Source organism: Schistocerca piceifrons, chromosome X, assembly GCF_021461385.2.
Source record: "Schistocerca piceifrons isolate TAMUIC-IGC-003096 chromosome X, iqSchPice1.1, whole genome shotgun sequence".
Lineage (NCBI taxonomy): Eukaryota > Metazoa > Arthropoda > Insecta > Orthoptera > Acrididae > Schistocerca > Schistocerca piceifrons.
In genome coordinates this window covers 656,333,645-656,349,085 of record NC_060149.1, presented here as the reverse complement: position 1 = coordinate 656,349,085, position 15,441 = coordinate 656,333,645, and positions in this window count along the sequence as shown.

Here is a 15,441-nt window from a genome sequence, read left to right as displayed (position 1 = left end):
GACTGTCCTTAAACTGACACACAATATTTTTAGCGCAACGCAATCTGACTTTCAAAACTCCCTACTAAAGAATGGCCCTGACAAACATTAAACTATACCTTTCACAAATCACTTACCTCACAAAAATCTTCGCTGCTCAAGCTACTGCAATACAGCGAGCGCCACTACTGCCAGCTAAATAAAAGATTCAAACTACTGAAGGCACTAACTACTGATAGGGGTAGTTAGCAAATGAAAGATATTAATAGAGAGCAAACAATGTATTTACCTTAATATCATCACAAATCATAATATATATATATCAGTTCATGACAAACTGCAAACCTCCGCCATCTCTCTCCCCACATCCACCACTGCTGGCGGCTCACCTCCAACTGCGCAACGCTACGCGCTGTTAACATCCAGCTGCCGCTGCACAACACTACAATGGCAGACAACAATGCAAACTATCCACAGACTGCACACAGCACAGCCAGTGATTTTCATATTGAGCGCTACGTAACGTTGCCAATAAGAAAACATAAACAGCCTACTTACATAGAGAAAACATAAACAGCCTACTTACATAGCCCCCATGCTCCCCACAAAAAATTTTACAAATGGGATTGGGCAGTGGCCAATAATGATTTGATAAAATTTTTCATAATTACAATAACAAAGAAATCAAATGCACACACTTATTGATATTATGTTGGTCAAAAGCTCAAATTTTCTCACAGTCCATAAAGACAGTCCTAATCGTACATAACAGGAGAATAGCAGTGTTTTTCTCAAAGTCTGAGCAGTAAAAGAAAATGCACACGGAAGTAGTGGATTTCCATGGAGTCTTGAAGAAGCAGTGTTGTCCTTCCAATGGAAAGACAGTGCTGACTCTTGATATGCATACAGGTAATGGGCCACAACAGAGCAAACCCACAGCAGAGTCATTCGAAGTTCTGACGAATATTGGTAGGTAGGTCATCACAGAGCAGACCCACTGGAGTCCTGGTAGAGATTGTGGTATTGGTGGGCCACCAGAGGTGCAGACTCATTGCAGTCCTTGTAGAAATAATGGCATGGTGGGTCATCAAAGATGTAGACCCACTGTAGTCCTTGTAGAGATGGCCAGCAGCCATCTGTTGCGATTGTGCAGGTGCACAATCACCATCAAAGAGTCTTGCAGACAATATAGCAAGTCCATAACCACCACTTGTGCGCTCACAAAGTTTTTGGAATTGTCCCTAGAACCAGCAATGCTGTTATCCAGTCCCTTGCTGAATCATTAACACACGTGCAAACACTATCAGTCCCTACTTCTCACATATTGTCCACATACTATGACCAACAGAAACGTGTGCAGTGAAATGTAACTAACAAGTTAATAATGTCATGAACTGGTGACAATTACAATTTTATAACATAAGAATACAATAACAAAGGTACAAAATACATCATTAAAACATAATAATACAGATAACATTTGTAGTACAGGCTTTACAAAAGAATAGAAATAAACATATACATCAGTGTTACAAAAATAGTGACATAAGTACATACATAAAATAATGAGAATAGTTTTCTAAACATTAATTTCACACATGAACATTGAAACAGAACAGAATTGTAAACAACTTTACAAAGAAAATAACATATTATTAATGCAACTTATATTTGAGGACAACAGTATTCCTCCTCATAGTGAATATAGCTTAGTATTAGAAGAGAAAAAAAATTCTATGAAACAGTACACAGAGACAGGAAGAAAACAAATACACAAGGGTACACAAACACATAGTGGGATAACACCAATAGGAAAGGACAGGGTTCGTTTTCAGTGTAACATTTGGTACTGCAGTCCAACCCAAAACTTCATATATCTTTCCTCTTATTTCATCCTTTGTTTCCATCAAAAAAATTCTATCTAAGCATGCTTTCTGTATTTATATGTTCACACATTTCTTACCTCAACATTTATTTCCAAGAAAATTCTACCTAAACCTGTTTTCTCAATGCATTTCTTCCAATTCATCGCAACTCATTCTCTTAGAGGCTACCCCCTCTTAAGCTAACTTAAATCTACTGAGCTCAGATGCTAAACTAAGGGACGAGGCAATGCAGCATCACATAACAAATCAACACAAACAGCAATGCAAAAAAAAATGCAAATTGGCAAAGCTAGCAGCATAAATGAGCAAAAGTCAAATTCAATAACACTATGCCTGGCAAACAGCAGCAACTTATACCTAAACATGACATAGCTCAAGAAGAAAAAAATATTACAGTAAAAACAACAATGCAGATAAGGGAAATGTATATTCACATCTTAATGTCTATGTAATTAAAGTGGTGCACCACAACAACTTATTGTAAAAAAAATATTACCATCTAATTGAAAAGAAAATTATGTTTTACTGTTACTAGTTCCTTCTTATTGTTCTTTCCTTTCCAAGTGCTCCTTTTTTACAGAATGTGTATCATAAAATAATTATTTAATAGATCTGTTGACAGAAAGTGTTCACATTAGCAAATGCATTTTATTTTATAAAAGCAATGCTGCAACACAGCTGGAAAACAGATGTCAAATGAAATAAGCAACTATGAAAAGCAAAGCATAAAAATATCATTCAGTAGTCATGTGACATTTCATAAGTTAGTAGAAATTCTCTCAACTCTCATAGAAAGACGCTTGTCGTTATCAGGGTTGCAGATGTAAGAATATTTCTTGTCATTTTATTAGGCATTTCAGTAAATATCGTAAATTAAGAGCTAGTGTAATCATATGTTTTCAAGTTCGACCGTGTCGTTTTTGCGATGCTTTCTCTAAAGGAATGACAATGGCCAGGATAATGGCCTTCCCTTTCCTTTTTTTTTTTTTCTTCCTTTGCTCTGAAAGGCACGCGCTAATGACGGAAATATTTACGACAGCAATTTTCGCTAAAGTGACAGTCTCACATAAAAATACTTCACAGGTCAAGAATTAGCGTTGCCAATCTGTAGAAACAAAATCCTATGAATATAACAGTGTCCAAAAAATGTTCAGTGGCATAGTGATACATTCACACATGATTCACACATGTCATAACTCTTAATGTACGATTCTTGGTTTCCAACATCCTTTTTCACAAGTCAAGAGTCCCTACCCACTATTCATTACTCCTTACCTCATTATACATATACATATTCGTCGACACTCGTCAATATTTCGTCATTATAAATATGAAGCATAATCAAATAACTCATATAGTAGCCTCAGCCTATTAATTGTAAACATACCTCAGCAGCATAATACACATCGTCGTCGTAAAAATAACATCATAACACCTCGGTCAAATCTCAAAATCGTCGTAGCTTCCTCCAATAATTAAAAAAAATTCTCTGCTCATGTCAAAAGTGTCATCTGCCTCAAAAGTACTTTAAAAATCATGAATCCATACCAAATACATCATTCAAAGCTCTCATAGTATCACAATGGTTCCGAAAAAATATGAACAGATCACACAGTACAGACAAAATACAGTTTCATAAGTGTGAAGTTACCCAACTGTGTATTGCGTAAACATGTGTCACTGATGTAGAAAAAAAAATGTTTATCTCTCAGTTAAATGATCAGATAGCTGTGTAATTTGTGTGTTAGAGAAATATGGTACCGATGTGTAAAGTTGTATAAGCAAATACCATATTAGCTAGGGTTCCTTGTGGTTGCCACACACATGGTACACAAAGTAAGCGTGTACCCCCCTGAGGATTAATGTAATTATACCCTCAGGTGTTACAGATTACAGCAATGGAATGAAATGTATCACGGAAAACTTTCTTTGTAATTCAAAAATCTTTAAAAATAAATGTTTTAAGTATAAAATTGATCACTCAAATGCGTGTCCTGTAGCGCTAAACTGTGCGTCTTGTAACATAATCTCTGTGGAAGTGTCGTAGTTATCGTCCTCCGAAAGCTAAGTTCTGCAGAAGTCAATGTACTTACCTCATGATAAACAAAAGTGAAATGCTTTGCGTATAGATATCGTAGTTATTACGCTTATTGTTGTGATGAAGAAAGTACTGTACTGTAACTTATTGTTGTGCTACAGAAAACCCTGTCTCATTGTAGCTATACCACTAAAGTTACTACTAAAACATGTTTTGCTTTCCAGAAGAAGTCAGAAAAACTGTGCGGATATAAAACAGATACACCACAAAAACAACATTGTAAATTGTCACTCATTAGTAGCGTCGTGATATAATCGTGTAGCTGTCAAAGAAACCAAATGCTAAGTCATCATTAATTCCACAGAAAGTACTTTAAATCCAGAATGCATTTTCAAGTAAACCAAAATGTTGCATTAAAATCTCATTAGCAGTACCAGTATGTGTCCTAAGTATGTAAGCCTGATAGTCGTTACGTAATCGTGCAACTAACAAGCAAGAATGTACAAATACAACACTGTGTCGTCTGTTCATTATAACAATGCATTCGTAATTTCTGTTTAAAAATTTGCCTAGGTTCTAGACTGGATATTTAACTTCAAACATTGTTGTATGTTAACAGATTCTAAGTCTGACAAAGCATACTAGCAACGTAAAGTGAAAAGTTATATGGCAAAGACAAAGGTAAAAAGCAGATTATCTCTCAATAAACGGTTTTACATGTGAAATGTGGTGTAAACCTTTACTCTTCATAGTACTCAGAGTTTCAACATCAACCCAGTTATCGCGCGGTATACGTCGGTAAAGAATACTGGAATATTTCTCAAGGTTAGCGTCTTATGTTATTTTTCTCGGAGCCAGCGGGCGCACGCGGCTGCCTGCTGTGCGAGTCATTGTCTGTCTCTTTGTTGGCGCGCGTCGTTATTGGGATTAGGAGACCTAACTTCTACAAATTCGCCTTGCCGAGAGGGCCCTGCTCTGTTTGAATCCCGCCAGTTCTGATGCAACTCAGGTCTGTCGTTACGATCATATCGTCTGTCGTCATGTCGGTAGATTCCATAGTTTCTTTCTTGTCGGTCACATGGTGGCGAATTTCTCCCTGAATCGTAACTGCGCGCTGATCCGTTGCGTCTAAAGTTATGCTGTCTCCCTTGATAGTATTTATTTTGGTTCCCATATTGTCTGTTTCTCTTATTGTCTCTGTGATAGTCATTACCACGGAGAGGTGATCTTTCCCTGTAGTTATTACTACTCTGCCAACGGTTGTCATACGGGGGGTGTCTGTTTTGGTCACGATTTGTGTTGTGAGAATAGCCTTGTCGTGTAAAGTTATTACTTCTTTCATCGCAGAATTGCGACGGATGTGACCTGTAATTGCTGTGTTCCTGGTTTCGCGTTCCGCGATTGTCAGTGTCAATTTCTAATTCTTGTAACAGTCCCTGAAAAGCTTCAATGTCGTCTTTGCAACGTCCTGCCAAAATAATATGTCGTAAATGTTCAGGCAGTTTGATTAAGCAAATGCGGATGAGTTCTGAGGGGCTGTATGGGTTTGAAAGATACTGATTCTTATGCAACATGTCTTCAAAATATTTCATAAGACTGGAAAATTCAGATTGTTCGAAACGTTTCATCATTATGATGTTATGTTTTACACGGTCTTGTGTAGCTTGAGACCAATATGCTGAGAGGAAGGCATGGTAAAATTCTCCTTCACTGTGGCAATCGTGAATGACCGATCGCATTCTTACAGCTGGTTCATTCTCCAAGTAGCCACACATAAATTCTAATCTGTGTTCTAACGACCAGTTGGGAGGAAAACAATGAGAGAATTGATGGAGCCATACTTGTGGATGAATGTCGTTGCCAGAATTCTTAAATGTTTTGAATTTACGTGTAGTAATGAACAGCTTATAGTCAAAATCATCATGTCGGCGAGTCGCATATCGGTCATTGTTAGGTCGTGTCGGCCGTTCCCTCTCAAAATTCGGTGCACATTCCCAATTTCTTTCATTACTTCCGAAATGCCCTGTGTTATTATTTTGCAGCTTTTCCGTGTTTCTAAGTCCCTCTTCCCGTGTTGGAGCGCGAGTGTCCTCTGAAATACGTAATTCTTGTATTACCTGTGTCAGCTGATCTTGTACTTCCCGGATTTCTCTTTGGCGTTGTGTATTAATTTGATTCTGATTTTGTTTGAATTTTCTTATTTGTTCATACTCTTCTGTGTCAGTGAAGGCTACGGGTCTTGTGTCATTCAGATCATCATCTACCTTTGTAGATAAGTTAGTGAATTGATCCGAAAGTTCGGCTACTTTCTCTGATAGTGTACTTATTTCCTCAGCGTGTTTTTCTGAACCAAGTTTCAGAGTATCTACTTTGTCCTTTAAGTTTTCCTGAGCTTTTGCAAGTTGCGTAACCGAATCGGTAGATGCAACTGAGTCAAATTTAGCCCACAAGGTCTCAAGATTTTCATGAACAATGGTTTGCAGCTCTTTTATGGCTGCTTCGTGATTCTGTAATGCATTTTCATGCCGCGAAAAAATAGGTTGAAAATGCTCACAAATTTGTGTTTTTACGTCATTACAGACTTTTTGACATTTCGATTCGATGTTATGTAACTCAGTGGTTAAATCTTCACGTGTTTGTTCAAGTGTAGTGTCTAACTTTTTGAGATTTTGTTCCACTGTGTCTAACTTTTTGAGATTTTGTTCCACTGTGTCTAACTGTTGCTGTGTTTGTCTCTGGTGTTGTTCCATTGTGTCTAACTTTTCAAGCTTTTGTCCCATTTGTTGCATTAATTGCAATAATAATGTATTAGTGTCTGGAATCTGTTTCTCTACGCTTTTCGGCAGTGCATTTGCACCGACAACATTCACATTTTGACAAGCAGAAAATGTGTCTTGACTTATTTGAGAAAACGGTGATGACCCAAAACCTGAATCTACAGTATTTGCGAAATTGTGTCCTGTCATTTCGGATTCCTGAGGCGAGCTGTTGCCGACCGATCGATCGATAATGCTTCCCTCTTCACTAATTGTTTCACTGTCCACGCCATTGTTTGCCGCCCGCTCCATTTCCCTATGCACAATTACCAAATTACTACTTTGAACATCAGTTAATTCATAACTCGGTGGCGCTAACACACTGCTCTCATTTTCACTGTCATTTCTCAGTTTACTTTGGAGCCTAGTATTACGTTTTTCACACGCCATTATTGTCACAGTATTTCACACGACAACACAGAAAAACACAATTTGAAGAGCAAAAATAAGAGAACACATTAACATAACACTGAAAATAATATCTAGTTAATTACAGCTGCGAAATACTTGGTGCAAATCTATATGCATGCCACAACTGTTTTACTGTACAACAATGAAAACTACAACTACAAAGGAGATTCTCTCTACAATTACGCGCTAGCAATAAACAAAAGCTACACTAAATACACAAACTACAAGAAAAATCAGAAGATTCCAGTGAGGTATCCTAGGCTAAGGGTCGACATATGAAACGTCCCCTTAGAACAATTATACATGACTGTCCTTAAACTGACACACAATATTTTTAGCGCAACGCAATCTGACTTTCAAAACTCCCTACTAAAGAATGGCCCTGACAAACATTAAACTATACCTTTCACAAATCACTTACCTCACAAAAATCTTCGCTGCTCAAGCTACTGCAATACAGCGAGCGCCACTACTGCCAGCTAAATAAAAGATTCAAACTACTGAAGGCACTAACTACTGATAGGGGTAGTTAGCAAATGAAAGATATTAATAGAGAGCAAACAATGTATTTACCTTAATATCATCACAAATCATAATATATATATATCAGTTCATGACAAACTGCAAACCTCCGCCATCTCTCTCCCCACATCCACCACTGCTGGCGGCTCACCTCCAACTGCGCAACGCTACGCGCTGTTAACATCCAGCTGCCGCTGCCCAACACTACAATGGCAGACAACAATGCAAACTATCCACAGACTGCACACAGCACAGCCAGTGATTTTCATATTGAGCGCTACGTAACGTTGCCAATAAGAAAACATAAACAGCCCACTTACATAGAGAAAACATAAACAGCCTACTTACAATACATCACATGATCACACTGACAGAACCACAGGCACATAGACACAGGCAACAGAGCATGCACAATGTCGGCACTAGTGCAGTGTATATCCACCTTTCGCAGCAATGCAGGCTGCTATTCTCCCATGGAGACGATCGTAGAGATGCTGGATGTAGTCCTGTGGAACGGCTTGCCATGCCATTTCCACCTGGCGCCTCAGTTGGACCAGCGTTCGTGCTGGACGTGCAGACCGCGTGAGACGACGCTTCATCCAGTCCCAAACATGCTCAGTGGGGGACAGATCCGGAGATCTTGCTGGCCAGGGTAGTTGACTTACACCTTCTAGAGCACGTTGGGTGGCACGGGATACATGCGGACGTGCATTGTCCTGTTGGAACAGCAAGTTCCCTTGCCAGTCCAGGAATGGTAGAACGATGGGTTCGATGACGGTTTGGATGTACCGTGCACTATTCAGTGTCCCCTCGACGATCACCAGTGGTGTACGGCCAGTGTAGGAGATCGCTCCCCACACCATGATGCCGGGTGTTGGCCCTGTGTGCCTCGGTCGTATGCAGTCCTGATTGTGGCGCTCACCTGCACGGCGCCAAACACGCATACGACCATCATTGGCACCAAGGCAGAAGCGACTCTCATCGCTGAAGACGACACGTCTCCATTCGTCCCTCCATTCACGCCTGTCGCGACACCACTGGAGGCGGGCTGCACGATGTTGGGGCGTGAGCGGAAGACGGCCTAACGGTGTGCGGGACCGTAGCCCAGCTTCATGGAGACGGTTGCGAATGGTCCTCGCCGATACCCCAGGAGCAACAGTGTCCCTAATTTGCTGGGAAGTGGCGGTGCGGTCCCCTACGGCACTGCGTAGGATCCTACGGTCTTGGCGTGCATCCGTGCGTCGCTGCGGTCCGGTCCCAGGTCGACGGGCACGTGCACCTTCCGCCGACCACTGGCGACAACATCGATGTACTGTGGAGACCTCACGCCCCACGTGTTGAGCAATTCGGCGGTACGTCCACCCGGCCTCCCGCATGCCCACTATACGCCCTCGCTCAAAGTCCGTCAACTGCACATACGGTTCACGTCCACGCTGTCGCGGCATGCTACCAGTGTTAAAGACTGTGATGGAGCTCCGTATGCCACGGCAAACTGGCTGACACTGACGGCGGCGGTGCACAAATGCTGCGCAGCTAGCGCCATTCGACGGCCAACACCGCGGTTCCTGGTGTGTCCGCTGTGCCGTGCGTGTGATCATTGCTTGTACAGCCCTCTCGCAGTGTCCGGAGCAAGTATGGTGGGTCTGACACACCGGTGTCAATGTGTTCTTTTTTCCATTTCCAGGAGTGTAGATTGCCTACGTAGGTTCATGATACAGATGTAGATGTCATGATCCGAAAAGGCAGACGGCCAACGTTCCGCGTCGAGGAGAACGGATTTTAGAGCGTCAGAGACGCATATTCTATCATGTCGGCTGGCGGAGTGGCTCGTGATGTGTGTATGCCCCGGGCGGACGCCGTGTACCACTCGCCAAGTGTCGAGGAGAGGAAGGCGGCGGACGAGGAAGCGAAGTTCCGGACATGTTGTGAAATGTATGTATTGGTCTGTACGCTCGAGAACACAGTTGAAATCTCCACCTACGATGAGATGATCGTATCTGCAGAGTAATAAAAGCGTCATATCTTCTGCGTAGAACTAGGAGCGATCCCTCCGTTTATCAGTGCCCGATGGGGCGTAGAGATTTATGATTTTGATTCCTTCAACCGTTATGCCCACCCCTCGCGCCGTTGGGAGATATGCGACATCGGAAACCGCAATCCCTTCTCGGAGGAGGATGGCTGCGCCTGTGTGTTCCATAGCTGCAGGGGCGGCGTACGTCTTGTATCCATAACACCCAGACCACGTTGCTGTCCTCAGTTCTTGTAACAGGGCGATATCGATGTCCGCTGCTCTTAGCGTGTCACGGAGCCGTGAAGTTTAACATGGGATCCTATATTATTAGTGTTGATGGTGAAGATTGTCGTGGTGGATTCTGGAAGTCCATGAAAGTCGCAGAAGTCGTCATAGAAACATACCCAATTTTAGTGTTGGTCCAACGGAGGAACAGATCTCATTTCCGCATCAGCTGGAGGTGCGATATCCGTGTCATCTTCCCATGAAAAATGTCCATCAGTTTCAATATTGGTGAGAGGTGGCAGCGCTGAACGAGTCGGCTCAATTTCGTCGATGACGACTGGCGTGCTATGTTCCATTGCTTCTGGGCGCGGGGCTTCCTCACAATCTATGTTGGACGGCTCACTGTCTTGAGGGTGAAGCGTCTCCGTGGCAGAGGAGAAAGTGTTCAAATGTGTGAAATCTTATGGGACTTAACTGCTAAGGTCATTAGTCCCTAAGCTTACACACTACTTAACCTAAATTATCCTAAGGAGAAACACACACACCCATACCCGAGGGAGGACTCGATCATCCGCCAGGACCAACCACACAGTTCATGACTGCAGCGCCCTAGACCGCTCGGCTAATCCCGCGCGGCTAGAGGAGAAAGAGTTATCGTGTTCTCCGCCAGAGTAATGTTCCATCTCTTCGTCCTGCGGAGGGGGCTCAGTGGTCGATTCTGACGTCTTGCGGCGTTTTGTTCGTCGTCTGGGCGATTTATGCTTCCTGCAATGTGTTTCGGTGTATGAGGAAGAAAGAGATTCGCGTCGTTCCGGTACAAAGGCCGCGGGTGTTATGATGCGGTCATCAGTCTCCATAACACTCTCGCTGGTATCCTTGTGATCTTCTACCGTTGGTGTGTCAGTCTGTAAGTCACGTTCGCGGGCGGCACTGCCGGTGGCAAGATGCTGGAACGCCTCCCGGTGCAATGGTCCAGAGAGAGGCTCATGAACTGCGTCTTGCGAGGGCTGTGCAGCGGCGCGGTTCTTTCCGTCCCTTTACGACAAACCTGCACCTACCTGTGAACATTGTCTCAGCATATCATCAGTAGGGAAGCCGAGCAAAACCTACTGTACTTCGACGTGAACCAGGCTGCAATTTAAGTCACTAATCTACGTTTCGGGAGAAATTTTTCACATGAAATGAAAGGTTGGAAATTTTGACTTCAATTAATATATTCTGAAACTTAGGTGAACAAGTATCACTGCCAAGCCCGTGCTAGACTTACCACAGTCACTCACAATCCCTTTAGCAAGTTTATGGTGTTGTATTTCCCGAAAACGTAATAGCTGCATAAACACTGATTGTTTTTGATTGAGAATGCTCGCCAGATATTAAGTCTGTCGGTACCAAATGCAGTCACTGATTTTAGCCACCGACCTGCTCAATACGCCACGCGGAATATCTGTCTTTTCTCGTCACAAAATTCACTTAAAAATTCCGAAATTTCTACACGCCCATCGGAATAATTATGCCGTCACTTTACCACACTTTTAATGTATGAAACACTGCTAGATCCGGCAACTTATCGTTTCCATCGGAACTACTACTACATACGTCCGAACTTCTTTAGAATAGTCTAAGTCTTCTCTACCAGCAGGGAAAGGAGCGCGAAGAATATTGCTCTACCATTGGTCAGTTTACTCAACAACCAATAGCAAAACAACATTCTCCGGCGTCAATCCGCGCTTTTCACCAATAACCAATTGCAAAATAGTTATCCTAAGGACTGCACTTTTTACCTACGTAATTATCTAATATGCTGAAGTTTTGCTTATGGATAAAGTTATTTTCTATTGTTATTTATACCTGAATTAACTTTCTCTTTACCATAAACTTACTTTATAGATCTATTCTACAAAAATCCCCTTTTTCCATATCCATACTTCTTCGAAATGTTCCCACCCTAAATCCTACTACACAACTCGTTAAACAATTATCTTCATAATAACCTTAAACCACACTCACGCATCATTCATACTGCTAAAACACATTTATAACATTTTACCTACACAAAAAAGACATAATTACACTTCATGAAAATACTAGAACAGTTTATGAAAACATTCTATTACTTTAGTGCACTCTATTGGGCACAATCGAAACTAAATCAGTCCCCTATCCAATATTGTCCTCTATCGGCTGATACATAAACTACGTGCGCGTCCAGTCTCGCGTCACCATCTGTCACTATCCAGCTCTGAGACACATCTCCCACTTAACCGCCTCCAAGGCATGATCGTCATACGGCGCTACGCCTTAGCTGGACATGCAGTGTCGCCGCATAGGTGATTGGAAGGGCGGTTGTGGTTCGGTCGGTGTTCGTATCGTCGTGTCGTAGTTGTGTGATGCGGCGTTGCAGGCATTCATACGGACGTGGCCTTCTTTGCCACAACCGGACCATGTTCGACGTTGTCCGTCGTAAATGACCACCGCGCGGCAGCCTCCGATAGAAATGTACGATGGGACGTTCCGTTTGAGATATATTCGGATTTGTCTCACATCATTAAGCACCGGATAGCCGGCCGGTGTGGTCGAGCGGTTCTAGGCGCTTCAGTTTGGAACCGCGCGACCGCTACGGTCGCAGATTCGAATCCTGCCTCGGGCATGGATGTGTGTGGTGTCCTTAGGTTATTTAGGTTTAAATAGTTCGAAGTTCTAGGGGACTGATGACCTCAGATGTTGAGTCCCATAGTGCTCAGAGCCATTTAAGCACCGGATACGTCGTAAACTGTGCCCAAGTCTCGGCTACATGACTCGGGACTTTTCCGTACGGGTTTAGCGCCACGATGACTTCGTCTTCTTTCACCTCGAAAGGCAGTTCGAATACACGGATCGTTCGAAGGCCAAATCCTGCATGGTCGACATCCACAGGCCCGACGTGTCGAAAGTTTAGTCCATGTCGCGTCCTTTGAATATCTCGTAGCTGGCAGCATCGGAAGTCACCTGAACATAAACGACGCTGCTAATGATCAATAGGTGTATGCCGATGAGATAGTTACGGGGGATCTTAACATCTTCGCGTAGGAAGCGTTCGACGGCCAGTGCTTTTGGTCGTGCGTATTCATTTTAGAAGGTGAACTAAAGAGTGCTCTTCCTGTAAGAGTTGGCCATTATAGCTTGTTCGACTCAGAAGCGCGGTGACGGGGAAGTAAACAAACATTCTGCGTGCCCAGGGGCGTGGACGGCCGAGCGCGGGCCCCACTGCTGCCCTGCCGAAGGCAGACTGACCATTAGGCCATCCGAGCTCGCTTCATGGCTAGACCCAAACTTCCATACGTCCTATGGCTGTGAAGCGTGCTCGGGGGCCTAATGATAAGGCGACCGCTCGCGATAAACGAGAAATGCGGGATCGATTCCAGGTCCGGCACAAATTTTCATTGTTGTCATTCCATTGCATGCATGTCCGAATGAACATTGCACCGTACTGCTTAACAACACATTCACTGCAATATCGTATAAGACTGGTACATCCATAGTATCTGCTCGCAGAGCTCAAATGGGACATCATAAAGTAACAGCAGCGCACCATATAACCAATTCAGAAACCGTTGCTCAACGTCAGTACTGCAATTAGGTATTGCATTCAGTGCATGATGGATCCTGAAATGCCTGGAGCGTATGCAGCAATCGGAGTCTGCCAACGAGGGTAGTGAGTTGTGCCCATGCACGAAGTGGCACTTATCTCGTGCAGAACACCTACTATTTCGCTATAGGAAGTACCACACCTCTAGCGTCTACGGCTTGCTGCTAAGGCACAAACTCAAATGAAGCACAAGAAAACAAATTTTCTGTGGAGTTATCCTGTAAATTAATGGTGCAGCCCTTTTTGTGCGCATGGAGAAATAGCCGATTTTCATAATTTTTTGAAGTGAAATAAAAAGTAGTATTAAATATGATGATATCGTATTATTTCTTACACTTTTGTCCTTAAGAAATCATGTTTTCTGTCCGCATCGGACGTTCCCTGTAACCGCTGCACCAGGTGGATGGAATTCTTGCAGACGGAACATTTGTCAATGGCGGGAATTCCCGAAGCCATCCTATTGGACCTCCAACAATATAATTTGTATACGTAATTTTCAATATATTTGCTATCAGCATACATAGGATAACCAAAGCATTAATTTTAACAGAATGGTGACGTGTTGAAACAAACGTCATTTTCTTCGCCCAGAAAATCGACACAAATGGGTGCACCGAAAATTTGACTTTTGAAGACATCGGAAAAGGGCTACTTGTGCTGATACAGAATTCAATTCAGAATGCCGACATCACATACCCCTTGTCCGCATTCTTTCCAGATCTAAAACTAGATCTTCCTCCATCTTCTTCGCGGCCATGGTGCTCCTCATTGGCAGCGTCCTTCATCCGCTGTTACGCCCGCTCGGTACGCTTTTCGTACGCTTTTGTGCAGAAGTTGTAACAGACTGGTCTGATGTCAAGTTCGAGCACCTTCAGTATTTCCATCATGCCTGGTAGGACGTCGTTGAAATTACATGTTGCTACATCGGCCGCGATGTCGGCTATTTCTTTCCTGCTGCGAATGGTTTTCGGAGACGTTATGTCATGAATCACCTTGTAACTCGAAAAAGTAGTTTCTGATGAACGTGGGATGATCACTTTATTAAAGTAGACATCTCAGGGAACATTTTAATCTGAAAAGTCGGTTTCTTGAAAATTTCAGATAGGACTATCGCCTTAAGTAGTTCCTTCTTCAGAGTGTTAAGTAATAATAAGCATAACAATATGTTGGTGGGAATATTTTTTTAGGTAAGAACATTTAACTACAGAGACAAGCATTTATGACGAAGAAAGCGGTAACAGATACCGGAAAGATCTCTGTAACAGGCATATGGAGTCATTTATTAGAGAAATAAAGAGTAGAAGGTGGGGTGCTCTTCTTCTAGGTTCCAGTCCAAGGGAGCGCAAACAATCACTGTACATTCTGCGTATACTCTCCTCAAATTAAAGCACTTACATGGGTCAAGAAGCATATACGAGCGAATCACTCATATTTAAAAGAAAATATCACAGTTCATTAGAAATTTTTTTTTAGTATAACTACCAGTCAAAAAGTTAAACATTTGCATAACACCACTAGTACCATAATATTGCCATTGCCATGGCTATTTCACCAATAATCTCGTAGTCCCTTACCGGAATGTAAGTTATTACAGAATGGAGCACTCACAGGAAGACGTTTACTGAAGGATTTTAATGCAAATTACCAGGCAACGTGTGACAGATATGGTGTCGTCAAGTCATTCACTGTTCCCACGAGACAACAGGTAGTGACTACTGTGTTCGCGGCTAGGCCCCAAGACATACCGCAACTCAGAAAGAGTTGCTGACGTCGAGGTCGTTAGGGGCCGAGCACAAGCTTCTGCTGGGGAACGCATCGGGAGGAAACTGTTCTTTCTCTTTTCAAGGGCAGCGTACTGTTATTTTTCTTAAGCAATTTAGGAACTCACATAAACCTAAATGTTAAGGGTACATGGGGATCTGAACCAG